Raw genomic sequence first — 15,551 nt, forward strand, 5'->3', positions numbered from 1 at the left:
ATTTAGCTGTGATGAAAAAACGATTATGGATGTAGGAAATCGGAAAATTGTTTGATTTTACTTGATTTCAGGGTCCTTCTTTTTTGGAACTCTTACCAAAATCGGATGAAAACCAAAATCAATCGACGATAGACCTCTGTCTCAATAGATATTTAAACGTTCCTTTTGATATTTTTTCAGTGTTCATAATACAACTTTCAGAGGTTTTCCACAGCCGTAAAAGTAAGCTTTTATAGGTAATCAATATCCAATATCACTCGTATTTAATGCTCTTTAGTTGATGCTAAAAATGAGTTGTAAGAATATAAAAACCAATATTTATAGATTTCAAGGATAAAAATAATGACGTTATAATATGATGAGATAGGTATTTCTCTCTCAGAATTTATCATTACTATCTTATGTGATAACCAACAGAAAATAAGTAAAAAAAATACATGTAAGTATTATGATAGCCACATAATCCGAAACATGCATTTTTTACACCATTTATCAAAAGTTGTTCAAAATGACGAGTTTAACAGCTGTTGACGAACACAGTAACTTTTTTCGAACAACCTGTACCTATAGGTAAACAGTGTATATTTTGAACAGTATATCTTGAGATGTGTGTACCTTGTGCCTATAGATATAGCTATGATAGGGTTAGGTGGGGGTGAGATACTATTAAAAATTCCTCAGACGCGAGTATCTCGGTATATTTTCGTGAGGAACATAGAGCTGGAGTGACGTGGCGCGTGTGGCGGGTGCATAACACGTTTATTAGAAAATTTCCAAGTACCAAGACGGTTCGGTCGACGTATACGCGAGATTAGTTTGCGGTTGCGTATTTTCGCTGGTATAAATACTTACAGCTACAGTCGTCGAAATATAATAGGCCCGTTTGGACAGCTACAAAATGTATGGGATGACAGCTGGTGTCAAATGAAAATCATGAAAAATCTAAACAATAAGTAACTTTCGGTGCTTTAAAAGTTCTTTTTTCTTTCGAGCGTTAAATAATAGGCCAGATTATGTGTCTTTTTATGTATTTCATCAAGTAAATCAAGAGTACCTAAATAGCAAATTTGTGTAGCTGTCCAAACGGGCCTATTATATTTCGACGACTGTAGTTGAAAGAGTCAGAATCACTATGGAGAGTATATTTTTACAAAATCGGAAGCTAAACCACTTACACCATGGGTAGACAATATCATCATCACCAGCCCTTGCTTGTCAGCGGTGGTGGTTCGGTAACTGAGCAGTCTTCGGCCTTCCTCATCTATAGCCACTTATATACACCTAGATATTTATACTTATACTTAGTTTATACATATCAGACTATGAATCATTTACTCTCCTGTCCCCTGTGCCCTTCCAGCTGCACTCGGGAAGACTTACTCCAGGCCAACCAGAATGCTATCAAAGTTGCTGCTTTTTGGGCTGGAAAAATTTAAAAATTCGCATGTTCACTGACACGAAAGAATAAGAAGAATACATATACTTAGCTAAATACCCGGAGGGATAAGGGTAGCGACAAAGTCGGGGCCCGTTGGATCGTAATTCCTATTTCACAAATGGTCCACGATTTATACGCCACCTCTCTGACTATCTGCGGCGACACTATAAATTACCTGAACGAAAGCAACTTTAATTTCGAATCCGCAAATGTAATTCTTTGATATAGATAGGTATGTTTTATATTTCTAATATGCTTCTCTATGCTTCTTCGACGGCAGACTGGTGTAGTGGTTAGTGACCTTGACTGCTAAGCCGAAGGTCCCGGGTTCGGTTCCCGGCTGGGGCAGATATTTGTTTAAAGACAGATATTTGTACTCGGGTCTTGGGTGTTGATATTTATATTTAATATATATCTATCTATGTATTTGTGTAGATATATCAGCTGTCCGATACCCATTACACAGGCTCTGCCTAGCTTTGGGTCGGATGGTCGTGTGTGAGATGTCCCCACATATTTATTATTAAAGCATCATACCTATCTGTGTAAGTAGGTGGAATGATGGATTTATAGAGCGATTCTGTTGGTATTTTTTTTGTAACGAAACGATACCTGATATTATTGAGAGTCAGTACTAAAGAATGCGTTATAATCCTAATCCTAACTAATCCTAACTAATATTATAAATGCGAAAGTAACTGTGTCTGTCTGTCTGTCTGTCTGTCTGTCTGTTACTCTTTCACGCCAAAACTACTGAACGGATTTGAATGAAATTTGGTATACATACGGTCTAGACCCTGAGAAAAAACATAGGCTAATTTTTATCCCGGAATTCCCACGGGAAAACTTTTTAAGGCGAAACGAAGCGCGCGGGAACAGCTAGTAAATAATAATGAAAACACTTTCCCATTCAACTGTTCTTTGAGTTCACCTACTTATGCGAAACACAAAGCGACATTGGGAGGTCACTCTATATGACGAAAACTAAGTCTCGGAGCGAGCCACGACTCTATCTCGTTGTAATAAACGTGGCAATTGCACGTCAGCTCTCGTTCGTTCGTTTTTCGTCAGTATAGAGTAACCCTTCTGGTAAAATTTACTGTTTCCTGCTTCGAATACTTATCAAGATGATCGGGAATTAGTATAATCAATTACATGTTTAATGGGAAATTTATCGGTTGATAGAATGAGAAACGGGCTCGTTTATGTATTGATGTTCTAAGCTTATAGAGGTATAAGTATTTCTATTGTTGTTTCATTCAATAGTGTAAAGTTGCCGTTCACCGTACAGTCAGCAAAAGATAAGATAAGATAAGATATTCTTTATTTGTACACAAATATGGACAACATTACAAAACATGATCTAACACATATATATATATATATACACATACATACGCGATTCGCGCGCTGCTCCCGAGAAGTCAAAATAACTTAAATAAGCGTACTGCCAAACTTTTTATACCGTATAAAGCGTTTGGTGAAGTTAACCCAGAGTTGACAACTCTGGGTTAACTTCACCAAACGCTTTTACAATGTGTTAAGAGTGCAATACAATGACGCCTTCCGTATTATAATGAAGTTACCCAGGTACTGCAGCGCCAGTGGCATGTTCGCGGACGCCAGGGTTCCGGACTTCTATGCTGTCCTACGGTTTCGTTCAGCAGCTTTTTGGGAGAGGATTAGGAATACTAACAACCGGATCCTAGAAGCGATTAGTTCCAACCTCGATAATGGATTTATTAGACACTGGTTGGCCGTGCACCGTGTTAAGAATGGCAAATTCTAACTGATCTTAGCTTTATAGATTAGCTATTATAGGCAACATATTATATATAATTTAATTTAATTTTACATATGTACAAATGGCGGTCTTATCGCTTAAAGCGATTTCTTCCAGACAACCTTTGGGTGGAAGGATATTTAGATGTAAAGGGTTAAGTGTACCGGACTAAAGAATATACCATAAATATTTAATATACCAAATATACCAATACATACGACCTACAAAGATATATTATGTAGGACAAAGCTAAGGCCTTAGCGCATTTTCTTAAATTTAATGATTCACTGACGGGTGATAATGTGACATGAAAATATGTTCTTATAATCAACTTTTCAATGACGCTGACGTGTTCACACTTACTCCATATTCTTATAAGAAACATATAACTGAAACACTCAATAACTTACACATGTAGTAACTCATACACACCACATACTACTCAAATGTCACTTCAATCCTCTTTCCTCTCCCCCTCCCCGTCCCTTCCCCTGGGTTGTTTAGTGTTTAGTCTTTGTGTTTAATTTAGTCACTCTTTGTAAGTACCTACTTGCCATTGTATTTAAAAACTTAATATTCTGTGGATAACGGTGTGGATTATACACCAAATTACTCTTCTTATATATATACGTGTTACATAATGTATGTGTGCAATTGTTTGTTGTCCCTAATAAATAAAAATAAAAAAAAATAATGTTCGTATTAAAATATCGTTGTAGGTAAGTATCGATAGAAAATATTTGATTAATTTATCTTCAATCCATGAGTCTTAGGATCAAAAACTCTTTGCGCTGGGGTGGCATACATTCTCTATTGATGCTATGTACCTACTTCCAACGCTGGTCCACTGCAAATTGGCGGGTTCACATAACATATTATCTAGATGTGCTTAATCTAGATATTATGCAACTACCTACATTTCCTAAGTAAGAGCGATGGTATACATTGTACTTAAATTACAAATATGTCATAAAAACTACCTTATTTTATCTGTTGCAAAGCTAACGTTGTAAGACTCTATTACATGACATTCGAGTCGTTATCGCTATTATATCAATTTGTTTATGTTAACGCACTGCTTATGTTAATTATTTATCGAGTAGGCTTCAGTAAGGTCTTTAGGAATGTTTGCGAGCGGGAGTCGTGCGTTTTACCTGTTTGGACGGTTAAATAGTTGAATGGGTAGCCATAGCGATTCCGAAGGCACCAAAATATTAACTACTATAAATACAGGGTATTGCAAAAAGGTATACTAAGCCGAAAGGGGTTGACTCAGTCGGTCATTCTGAACAACTTTTGTTCTACGAGTTTTGGAAATCGCAAGAAAAAATATTCGTTCTCCATACTAAAAAGTCACGTGATCAACAAAGTTTCTATAAAAAAGGAAATATTTTTTTCGTGATTTTTTAAAACTCGTAAATATTCGTTCTCCATACTAAAAAGTCACGTGATCAACAAAGTTTCTATAAAAAAGGAAATATTTTTTTCGTGATTTTTTAAAACTCGTAAATATTCGTTCTCCATACTAAAAAGTCACGTGATCAACAAAGTTTCTATAGAAAAGGAAATATTTTTTTCGTTATTTTTCAAAACTCGTAGAACAAAAGATGTTCAGGATGACCCCCTGAGTCACCCCCTTTCGGCTTATCATATCCTTTTTGCAACACCCTGCGTAAAGCACTATTTAAACAGAATACTATCAAAGTTGACAGTCCAATAACCGACGTTGATGATGATGATTAGTGGTGAATATCTTACTTACATGCGCGTAAATTTTACAAATTAATTTTCACTTGTATTGGAGAAAAATCTATATACATAGGTACAGTATGTTGTTACTTTGGCAACATTGAACAATTAATAATATACTTGATGTGGATAGAGATTACTATATTGGACTGAGCCAAACTGAAATCAAAACGAAAGTAGTTGATTTAAAGTCTCACTGTCTTACCCAAATAAGCTATTTTTTCTGCCAACTACTACATACCTAGTTAGGTTCTGACGAAATGATTTTATCAGCTTAGCATACATTAACATGTTAAATGCCAGATATCATCATTAAGTAAACCTTAATTACACGGCATTTAACCACCGATCTATCATTAACCGCATGTTAACTTATAATTAAATTATAGAAGCGTCGTTGTTAACAGCCACATGAATAGTTTTCCATAAATTTACAGCGTTTTGTTATCTGACAGTTCGTATGTACTGTAGGTACGAATGTTCTTAGTAGAAGCATTATGTTTAGTTTAATTCAGTACCTGGTGTATATTTAATTTGAAAGAAATACTAAATTCGATTACTAGACCTAAGTAGACAGGTTGAATAAAATTTAAATTGATGAATAGAAATACAAATTTGTGATTTTTTTCATAAAATTAAAAAAATAACGTTGACAGCACTCAGTTCGCATAAATATCTCATTAGGAGAAGATTTATGACTTGAACAGTCACGAAGCTGAAAAAAAAGTTGGAAATAAAACGATTTTGATAATTACTTTTTATCATGCGATTGTCTATTTGGAGCTTGTGTTTTGGTTGTTAATTCGTTTAAAATTACGAACGGCCATATTTTTTCTTGTTTAACGTTGTGTTCCAATAGTGAAACGGGTTAAATCGTAAACATAAATTTGAGTACCTAGATATTTGTATTATAATCTTTTGACTTGAGTTTTCAATTGATGCTCTTAAAGTGTACAATTTTTTGTTGTTGTTTTATTTAATTAGCTAGGTCTCTCTCGTAAAACTCAATATCATATATATCTCTGATTTTAATAATAAATGTACTTAATAAGAAACTATTATTATCTATATTGGAAAGTACATCCTAAGAATTATTGATATTCGAAAGTAGAGGTAATAAAAACAAAAAGCAAGAGGGAAAGGCTCGCACCCGTGTCATCGAAAGTGCCAACAAAGCGACCGACCATATCGATTTAAAATTAATCGAGCAAATTAATCGAATACCTCAATAACATACCGGAAAGGTGACATTCGGCGGGCACAAAACCGGGAGGAATCGCTAAGTACGACCATAATTTATCGAATAAACCCACTACGCTTCATTTGTATTAACAAATTGTTAATTTTTTGATAACTATCATCCGGGACAGATGGTCGTAACTGCTGTTAATGGTTTCTCCCGTGCCACCAATTTTGAGTTGTATCTGCTGGGATATACGGCTAATTTTTAAATGGAGTCGTGGACGTTTCAAAGTTAAAAAAATATTATAATCATGCAAGGTAGGCTTGGCATGTGCCAGTTATGGGACAGGTTGACCACATATGGTCCAATCTGTCGCGCGGTTATCCTAATTTAAGGGATGATTAATAAAACACTTTAGAAAGTTTTAAAACTAACTAACGGGTTGGATGAATTAATTTCATTTGTTGTTTTTTTAAACATAGGTAATTAGAATAAAATAAAAAGGAATGAAACAAAAAAAAAATCGGCTTAGGAGTTTGGAAGCTATTCTACCTGAGACAGATACACAGACACATTAAACTTAAACCCCTCTTTCCCGTCAGGGGTAAACAGCTAAACAGCAATCATAATATTTTGACATTCTCTAAAACCATTACTGAAACTACCATTAACATAAAAGAAGAAAAGGGAAACTACTTACAAACTCAATATCAGTTCCTTTTGTACAGAAAATCTGGTCTCAAAGACCTGCTGGCGGCCATCCGTTAACACATTGATTATACATCAAGGAAAATAAAAAGGAAATAGTGCCACCGAAAAAGCCAGTAACTTAACGATTTCAATCAGACAAAACGTTTTGCGTTTTTATGGCTCTATGACATCCAGCTCGCCGACTCTCTCGCTCCAAAATAGATTATTTCTCATCTGATTTATAGCGGCTGAATCTTCCAGCGATATTATGTTTTGGTCATCCATTCGATTCCGATTTGAATGCTGAGCGCCGAATGGGGTGGCATGAGACGGGGTGGCACTCGAACTATATTAATCTCAAATCCATTTGTTGTAATCTGCATGCGATACTGACGCTCAAAGGCCCCGGTAGAAGGGTGCTATTCGGATTTAGTGTCGGCTGAGATAGGACTGTTCAGAGATCGCGGCCCGATAGAGGTGAGAGATGAAACAGTAGCATCGTATTCATTTGGTTGATGTATAGCTCTGTCCCGTTCTCACACCCAGCGGGAGCCTGCGACCCTAGTATGTATCAGATTTGGGTTTTATCGTTTTATTGCTTATTCTTTTTAGATTTTCAGCGGCGGAGGCATATCATTTTGTTTTTAATGCGGGCCATTCTAATGGTGTAACGGGCCTTACAGTTTTTGTTATGGAGCGTTTAGGGAAATAAGCGTAGCGACGGAATGCAGTATTTCATCGTTGAATTATGGCACTTCCGCGTAAATTGTGATCCGTTTTCCGTAACTATATTTTACTGCTCATTCCTGCGCCGATAAGCGGTTATTTGAATTAAGTAAGCGGAGTTATTCCAATAATGTCGCCCAATTTGTCGTGAGTGATTCTTAAAGAGCTGAAGGGGTGATTCTAAATATTTTGCAGCGGAATATTTGGCCGGCAGAGCCACATCTGGCTCCAGTCCAGTCGCTTGATGACAGCTTATGAATATTTTGGCAAAATTCTCGGCTCGCTTTTTCACTGGACGTTTATTTCGTATTCAACTTTTTGGAACAAATTGTTTGGCTATTTCAACTTTTCAATTTTGCTTTACAGTTAGTTTGTATAAATAAATTTTCGTAGTTTTAGCAGTTTGGTTAAGCGATTATTATGATGAAGAGAAGTTACCTAGTTTTCTGTTGTAAGTGTCTTAGATTTTATATCAATTAACGAAGGTGCATTATCATTGGCCACTGCATCATGAAATCTTAACACATGTTTGTTACAGTGGTGGATTTTGAGAGCCATTTTTTTTCCTGTGACTTAACAGCGTATTATACCAACGAACCTTACACTGCTTACCACATCAGTCACATGCGAAGGTATAATTTGGGTTTGGCGATGCTTTCGGATGTTGGTGAAGCTCTTTGTTTAGTATTTTTCCAGCCATTTCGCAATACTTGCCTAATTCTTATTAGATTAGATAAGTATACATTAAGTTTCAATTTATAATATATATTTTTGTTATATAACTAATGGAAATAGTAGGTAATATTTAATATCAGTACCTACCTACATACCAGACTTTCTAGCAATATACATTAGTTTGAAAATAATTTTAGTAGGTACAAATGCAAATAGGCATATCACAACATTTAAACATCATGATTCTCATGTCTGCACCGCAGGATACAACCTTTGTCACCTCACACCCAACAAAACAATACCCTCAGTTCCCACTACTTACTCCTAGATGTCGCTACCAGTTGCATTCTCGACCCGACTGTGCATTTTAGTGCCGCCCCTCGCCGCATGGGGCGCCGCGATCGCCCATTGTTTCCTACCAAGCATCACTCTTTCCTTCGATAACGCATAAATTCCACGTTATGTATTCCTTTTTCTTTATCTCTGTAAAGTATGGACACTGCGAAGTGAGTCCGTATATATGTAATCTTATTTGTTTTTTCCTTTATTAATGAAATATGTCGCTTACTACCACGGGCTGGGTTTTATTTTAGTTACCATTTGTTATCACGACTTTATCTTCTGTATGTGGTTGTATAAGAAAGTAAATTATGGACGCATTGTTTCGATCAGAGATGGACAATAGCCACTAATAAATTCAGTCCTAATTTATTAATAAATCATACTTCTGTCTAATCCCATAGGCATAAGCTTCTTCGTTTTGTCTGTAGAAACCTGTTTCTAATCCGTGTCTATAAGAATTCTCATTTCGCGTTTAATTTCGAAGGGTGTTTTTAATCCTTCGATATTAGAAAGTCTTCTAACACCTTTCCTTTGGAGTTGTTTTTTTTAAAACCGCCTTAAAGAGGGGAGCAATGTAAAGAGACGATGAAAAGTCCGGGCTAAATAGCATAAAACCGTCTTTAGCACCTCCGCCTTTACAAATATTGTGCTCAATCTCGCTGCTAAATTAAAAAAAATAATTAAGTAAGTACTTCACTTGGTTGGTAACACAGTATCTTATGTTAACTCATAGACTCATAGTATCTACTTCAGTATTTTATCTAATAAGGATAACGTTTTTCTTGAACTTACATTTAAGACTTGGTAGTTTCATAATATTTCACGTTAACGCTGAATATTTTCATATTTAATTATAATTAATAACAAGGTATATCGGATTTTTGAAATCTGTTACTTTAACCCTTACTTAAATAAGACTAACCATCAAAAAAGTATGCCTACTTTTCACGAAATTGAATCATTAAAATCTTGCCAATTCCACCCCCGACCTGACGTTTGTCCGCCCTCTCAACCGTTGGCCGGTCACGTGGTCCCTTGGACCCGCTGTGCTAAATTCAAATGAACGCAATAATTGCTACTGCCCACTCGGATAGCCCTTGGCGTGATTCACTTGGGGAATAAGAATGTATGGAGAGGGTGTTTTTTAAAGTTTTTACACCGTATTTTTAGTAAAATTCTCACGTTTCACTCATTATGTTTATAGGTACTTAATATTGCGTTTATAATATTTTCAAGGTAGCTTTTCATTAATAAGAATTTCCCTGCAGAAAATAAACTAATAGAAATCAGCTTTAATGGCTAAATATTTACCGATTAAAATACATAATCAACATAGTCAAATGCCATACAGTCATGTGATTGATAAAAACAAAAGCAGAAAGTACATTTCAATATTCACGTCGCTAATTGCCAAAACATAATAAAACAAAGCTCTAAATCAGTTCTATTCCAGTGGCCGTGCCTAAAGAGCAAGGGTGACATAATCGGAGAAACAAATCTGACTACTGGTATTGCATGTAAATGATGATGATTAATTTGTTCTTCGCAAATGACAAGAAGGGGTTAACTGCGTAGGGTTGCCAGTGACGGATAATTTTGCCACTTGTTCCTCTGTGAACTGGGGATATGCCACGAACCATGAGTTTCAATGAAATTATATTTTTTATGAAATTTAGGGCATATTATCTATAAATTGTTTAGCCGTTTTGTGATCTTGTCATGTGAAATCAAATAATATTTTAGATTTCTGAAAGACAAGTAGTGCTGGAGTGTTCTGGAATAACTAGTATAATATTAATTATATTTATACATGACTATAATTACAGGAAGGTTTAAATAAATAGATACACTACTTTAAGAAATAATTATAAGCAATAAAATTAAATACTTAAAATACATCACAAAAAACATTTCACTTAAGTATTTCTGAACTGAACAAAACCGCTGATCCGCTGCGTTCATAGCCCCAGACACACCAGCTCCAGAATTTGCACAGTTTAAGTCGCAGTTCCATTTGTGCCATCTGATTGCCTTTGTCGACGATCGCAGTTTGATGGAGTGGGCCAGCGTTTCCGGGTTAAGTCTTATTAATTACAACAAGAGAATGTGGGAACGATGGTGGAATTCACGAGTTCGAATACCTCTTGTCTTTGATCCCTGCTGCTATTTTGAGTTGCTTTGTAATCAAGTCAGTACTTATGAATATTTTTTGACTACTGGCAAATCAGTGGATTGATAAATTTTGTGAGTTTCTGAGTGAAGGTTCTGTGGCAGCAAGAAAAGGGATAAATGGTGTATTTATAAATTAAGTAGTTATCTTTGATAATATACATGTGGTTCAATGTTGTCATTGAAAAAATGTGAGTGTAAAATGGAAAATGGGTGATTCCGTTTTTCTGCCGTTCGCATTACTGGGATTAATCACTTTAAAATGCATACCTTTACCAAAATTTCCATCTTATATTAAGACTAAGCACCTAAGCAGCCCAGTAGAAAAGTGCACAGTGCAGCACTATGTCCTAGACCTGTCTGTTGAACCTAGGCATTGAGTTAGAACCTTAGTAAATCTTCTTCATTTGCGATTCCACTTTCTTAAATGACTTGTGCCTTTTTGTATTACGGGTAGCATTACATTTTACATTAGTATTGTCAGTTATTTTTAACCGCTGACGCAAAAGAGGGGTTTTATAAATTTTCTATCATATCTTATCAGTAGTTGTGCCTAGAAGTCGTACCTAAATTTTATTCCAAGTGTTTTAGTATCACAAATTTCTAACAAACACAAAACAATAATAGTAAAACAACTCAATAGCGGACCATTTAAAGAGGCAACGGTGTTAGCAGCGACGTGGGTAGCACATTAATTAAAACAATAGACTGTCTGTCTGTCGAGGCTTCTGAAATATGGGGCGGGGGAGAAAATGAGATAGCTGACAGTTTGTTTCACTAAATTGTTATGCAGATTATGACTGACCTAATGTAGGTGCCAGCCTTCTTGGAAATAGTTAGGTAATTATTCATTCATGGTAGGTAGGTACTATGCTTAATGCTTACCCAATCGAAGTATATGACTTTGAGAATAACGTCTAAAATTACTGAATTTCCAAAAACTGCTGTTATGAAAAACTAAATATGAATCATTTGAATTGTTTAGAATTCGAAGCTACGTGGTCTTACGTCATTTCTCTTATTCTATTTGTTTGTTTGCTTCAGGGTTACACTTTAATACCCTTCATTTAACGAATAATTTGTAATTTTATGTTAAACGGCGCTGAAAAAGAAGCAAACGAAACTGTATGAGTCAACCCTTTCACAAACCTACACCATGTATAACAAACCGAACAACACAAGTACAGTCGCACCCACAACGGCCCAGCTAATAATATTCATGGGGCGCGCTACTTGTATTTGTATTAGTTACAAGTGAACGGTTACCGAAATCATTTATATGTAAATTCTATAATTAACCGTGCCCGCCCGTAACCGAGCGTGGCTGGCGGACTCTATTGATTCCACAATGCGAGGACGCCATTCTGGCCGCTGAAACTATTGTTAAACGATTGAGATTGTATCCTAATCCTAACTAATATTATAAATGCGGAAGTAACTGTGTCTGTCTGTTACCCTTTCACGGCAAATTTACTGAACGGATTTGAATGAAATTTGGTATACATATGGTCTAGAGTCTAGACCCTGAAAAAGAACATAGGCATTTTATGCCGGAATTCCCACGGGGAAACTATTAAAGGCGAAGCTAAGCGAAGCTTGCGGGAACAGCTATAACAAATAAATATGTGGGGACATCTCACACACGGCCATCCGGCAGAGCCTGTGATATGGGTGTCGGACAGCTGATATACATATCTACACAAATACATAGACAGATACATATTAAATAGAAAAACGACACCAGACACAAGGCAGTCCTGACATAAATACTTATATTAATTAAGGAATTTAAGTACAAATAAGTGTACCACGTGCAAATCCAATAGTCATAATTTGATAAAGTTATTCATTAATGAGGCTAAGATCATGTTTTACTGAGTAATTTTGTGGACTCAAGCTAATTGGAGATAGAACTTTTAGTAGTAAATCCAATCGCATATTGGTACCTTGTAACACTGAAGATATTTTCATATGGGTAGTTGATGATCATAATAAAAATACTTCACTGATGAACATAACATTTATGTTTAAATCCCTAAAATGCACATCACATTGTATTCTGCCGCTACTTCTAATTTATTATGGTCCGATGGTGACAATCGTCCAGAATACCAATATTTGTATTGTTATGATTATGTACCTATGTGTAGTTAGGTCATATGTATCTGTGTAATTTAAGCTAACAGTTACAGTACTAATAACATGTATAATAGATGGCTAATTTAATTCATTTCACTCTGTGTGGCAGTATGAAATTATCAGAAAAGTTATTATTAGTCTGTAATGTTTTCCTGTACCTATTATCCCTGATTAAGTTTTCCATCATATGCGGGAATTGTGTGGAATTGAATTCACCGGGGGGGAATTGTGTACTTCCCATCGGAAACACTTTAATTCGCGATTTTTTTAATTAGTTTTACAGTATTATATTAAATTTTCATACCTACTCATCTGAAATGTATTATTGTGAGTTACTCAGTATGTCAGGTACAGTAAAGAGCAGAAAGACCTGACCCCTCTCAGAAACATTGTTACTATGAGAGGGGGGTCAGGTATCTCTGCACCTGACCGTACATTGACCAGACAAAGGGAATCACACTTACAAAACTCCACCCTGAATATGGATGTGTGTTTGTGGGTAGTTCGTTAAAACTGGTGCACGTGCTTCGATGAAGGCACGCCTCACATATTATTGCTCTTAGATAAACATCGACTAACCTAATTTTACAAGGAAACGTGTAAAGTTTGTCTAAGGTATGTTGTGTTTCCAAAGATAGCTGGAGCTAGCTAAGCTCGTACAGCTATACTTTCATTATCATTCTTGCTAAAATTGGTTTACCAATGTGATTTTTCGATGCGCAAAATGTTCTTACAACGCTTGATTACAATATGGGTGCTTCATAATAGCTTTCAGTTATAAGACATTCATCTATTTTAGTACTTATACGAAACATTACTTACTTAAGTAGGTATAATTTTTATACAAAAGTTCAAAAAATATTTCTTTAGGTAACTCTATACGCTCTAAGTGGAACATCAACCCAAACTTTGTTTGTTGAATCTAATGGCGTTGTTAACATTAGCCGCACGCTCGCTACCGGTTCCTAGCCGCCTTTTGTCATACGCCAGCGTACGTTTAATTGTTATATCATCTCCTATCTCCGACATTACCCCGCGGTTCATGGGAACTGAGCGTCTTTTAACTTTTGTCGGTTATTCGCCTCCACGGAGGTTCTAAGTAATGAATGAGACGCGGTGATTGCGTAGCACGGACTGTTTTATGCCTCTATTATACTTTTTGTTACAATCCTCTTTTATGTTTTTAATGTTTACATTAATGGCGGAGTGGCCAGTGCGACCGGAGACTCGAGGCATGAGAAAATTTGAATTTGGAATCGACTGTCGTTTATTTTTTTAATGGCGTCCGCGTTGCAAATGTTGCACTGTAATGGTGCCAAATCGCATAGTGATTTTTAAATTCATATTGTTCTGGTGACAAGAGCCAAGTATCGTACTTAGTCGGTAGTTTATAAATGCTATAGTACAATGCAATGCAATGGGAGTCAGCACGTCACTGTAAAAACCAAACTGATGCAAAAGATTTCTAATAAAACATTCGTTGATAAAAATAACTAGGTACTTATAGGCAATATCTATTATTAGTCACATGACCATCAAAATTCTGAAGATTTTACCTCTCGAGTCTAAAAATATCAAATAAATATCGAACCATCATTTTATCTTCAATTAGCAACATGTATTATTTGAGTTACGGTCCCGTCTCTTCAACAGGCTCAGATTTTCATACCTACAGATAGTTGTAGCAAAATTTAACAAGCATATTCTATGAGCATTAATTCACGTTGCGGGCGAGGGCGCTTGATTGCACAAAGACCTCACTAATTTGCACCCGCGGTTCCGTACGTCCGATTTAATCTATTTACATACACTTTTGACGAGTCTAACCGGCCAAGAGATAACTTTTAATGAATTCAGCGTTAAAATATCATTTCTCTGTTTCGATCGTTGGTTTTTTTCACCAGGTCTGTAATTTTCTACACGGGACAATAATAAATGAATAAACTAATAAATTACTTATAATTATATAGTAAATATACTTACACTCCTACAAGATTGGAGAATAAATGAAAACCCCGCTTCAAAAATCATTAAAATTTAAATGAAAAACCAAAAGTCTGGGCAAAAGACTTGTTGGTCATCAGTAAAAAAATGCATTCAAAACGAACCATCGTTTTTCTTTTCTTACTTCCATCTTGTCTACAGAGTCTACACATACAAACGTATAACTCTCTGAATACGATGCACGTTAAACATGTCATGTGACACATGTCACAATAGGTAATTAAACATTACCTACTGTCGGCCCTGCAATAGTTTCTACGTGACACGATTACACGTCGGTTTATAGTCGGTTATAAATGGCTTAAATAAATAAATAAATATGTGGAGACATCTCACACACGGCCATCCGACCCCAAGCTAGGCAGAACCTGTGTAATGGGTGTCGGACAGCTGATATATCTACACAAATACATAGATAGATAGATACTAAATATAAATATCAACACCCAAGACCCGAGTACAAATATCTGTCTTTAAACGTGTAAAATGTGTAGAATGCATTGTCATTCGAGGTATTCACATACAGTATTAGCTACTATGATTCTTTCTACGTATTAAATATTATGTTCCCCTAAAATATTTTCCCGTGGAATTTCCAGAATCTAATGCATAGTGATCTTACCCAAATCGTTCCAGCCGTTCTCAAGTTTTGG

This window comes from Plutella xylostella, chromosome 29, assembly GCF_932276165.1.
Source record: "Plutella xylostella chromosome 29, ilPluXylo3.1, whole genome shotgun sequence".
NCBI classification, from domain to species: Eukaryota; Metazoa; Arthropoda; class Insecta; order Lepidoptera; family Plutellidae; genus Plutella; species Plutella xylostella.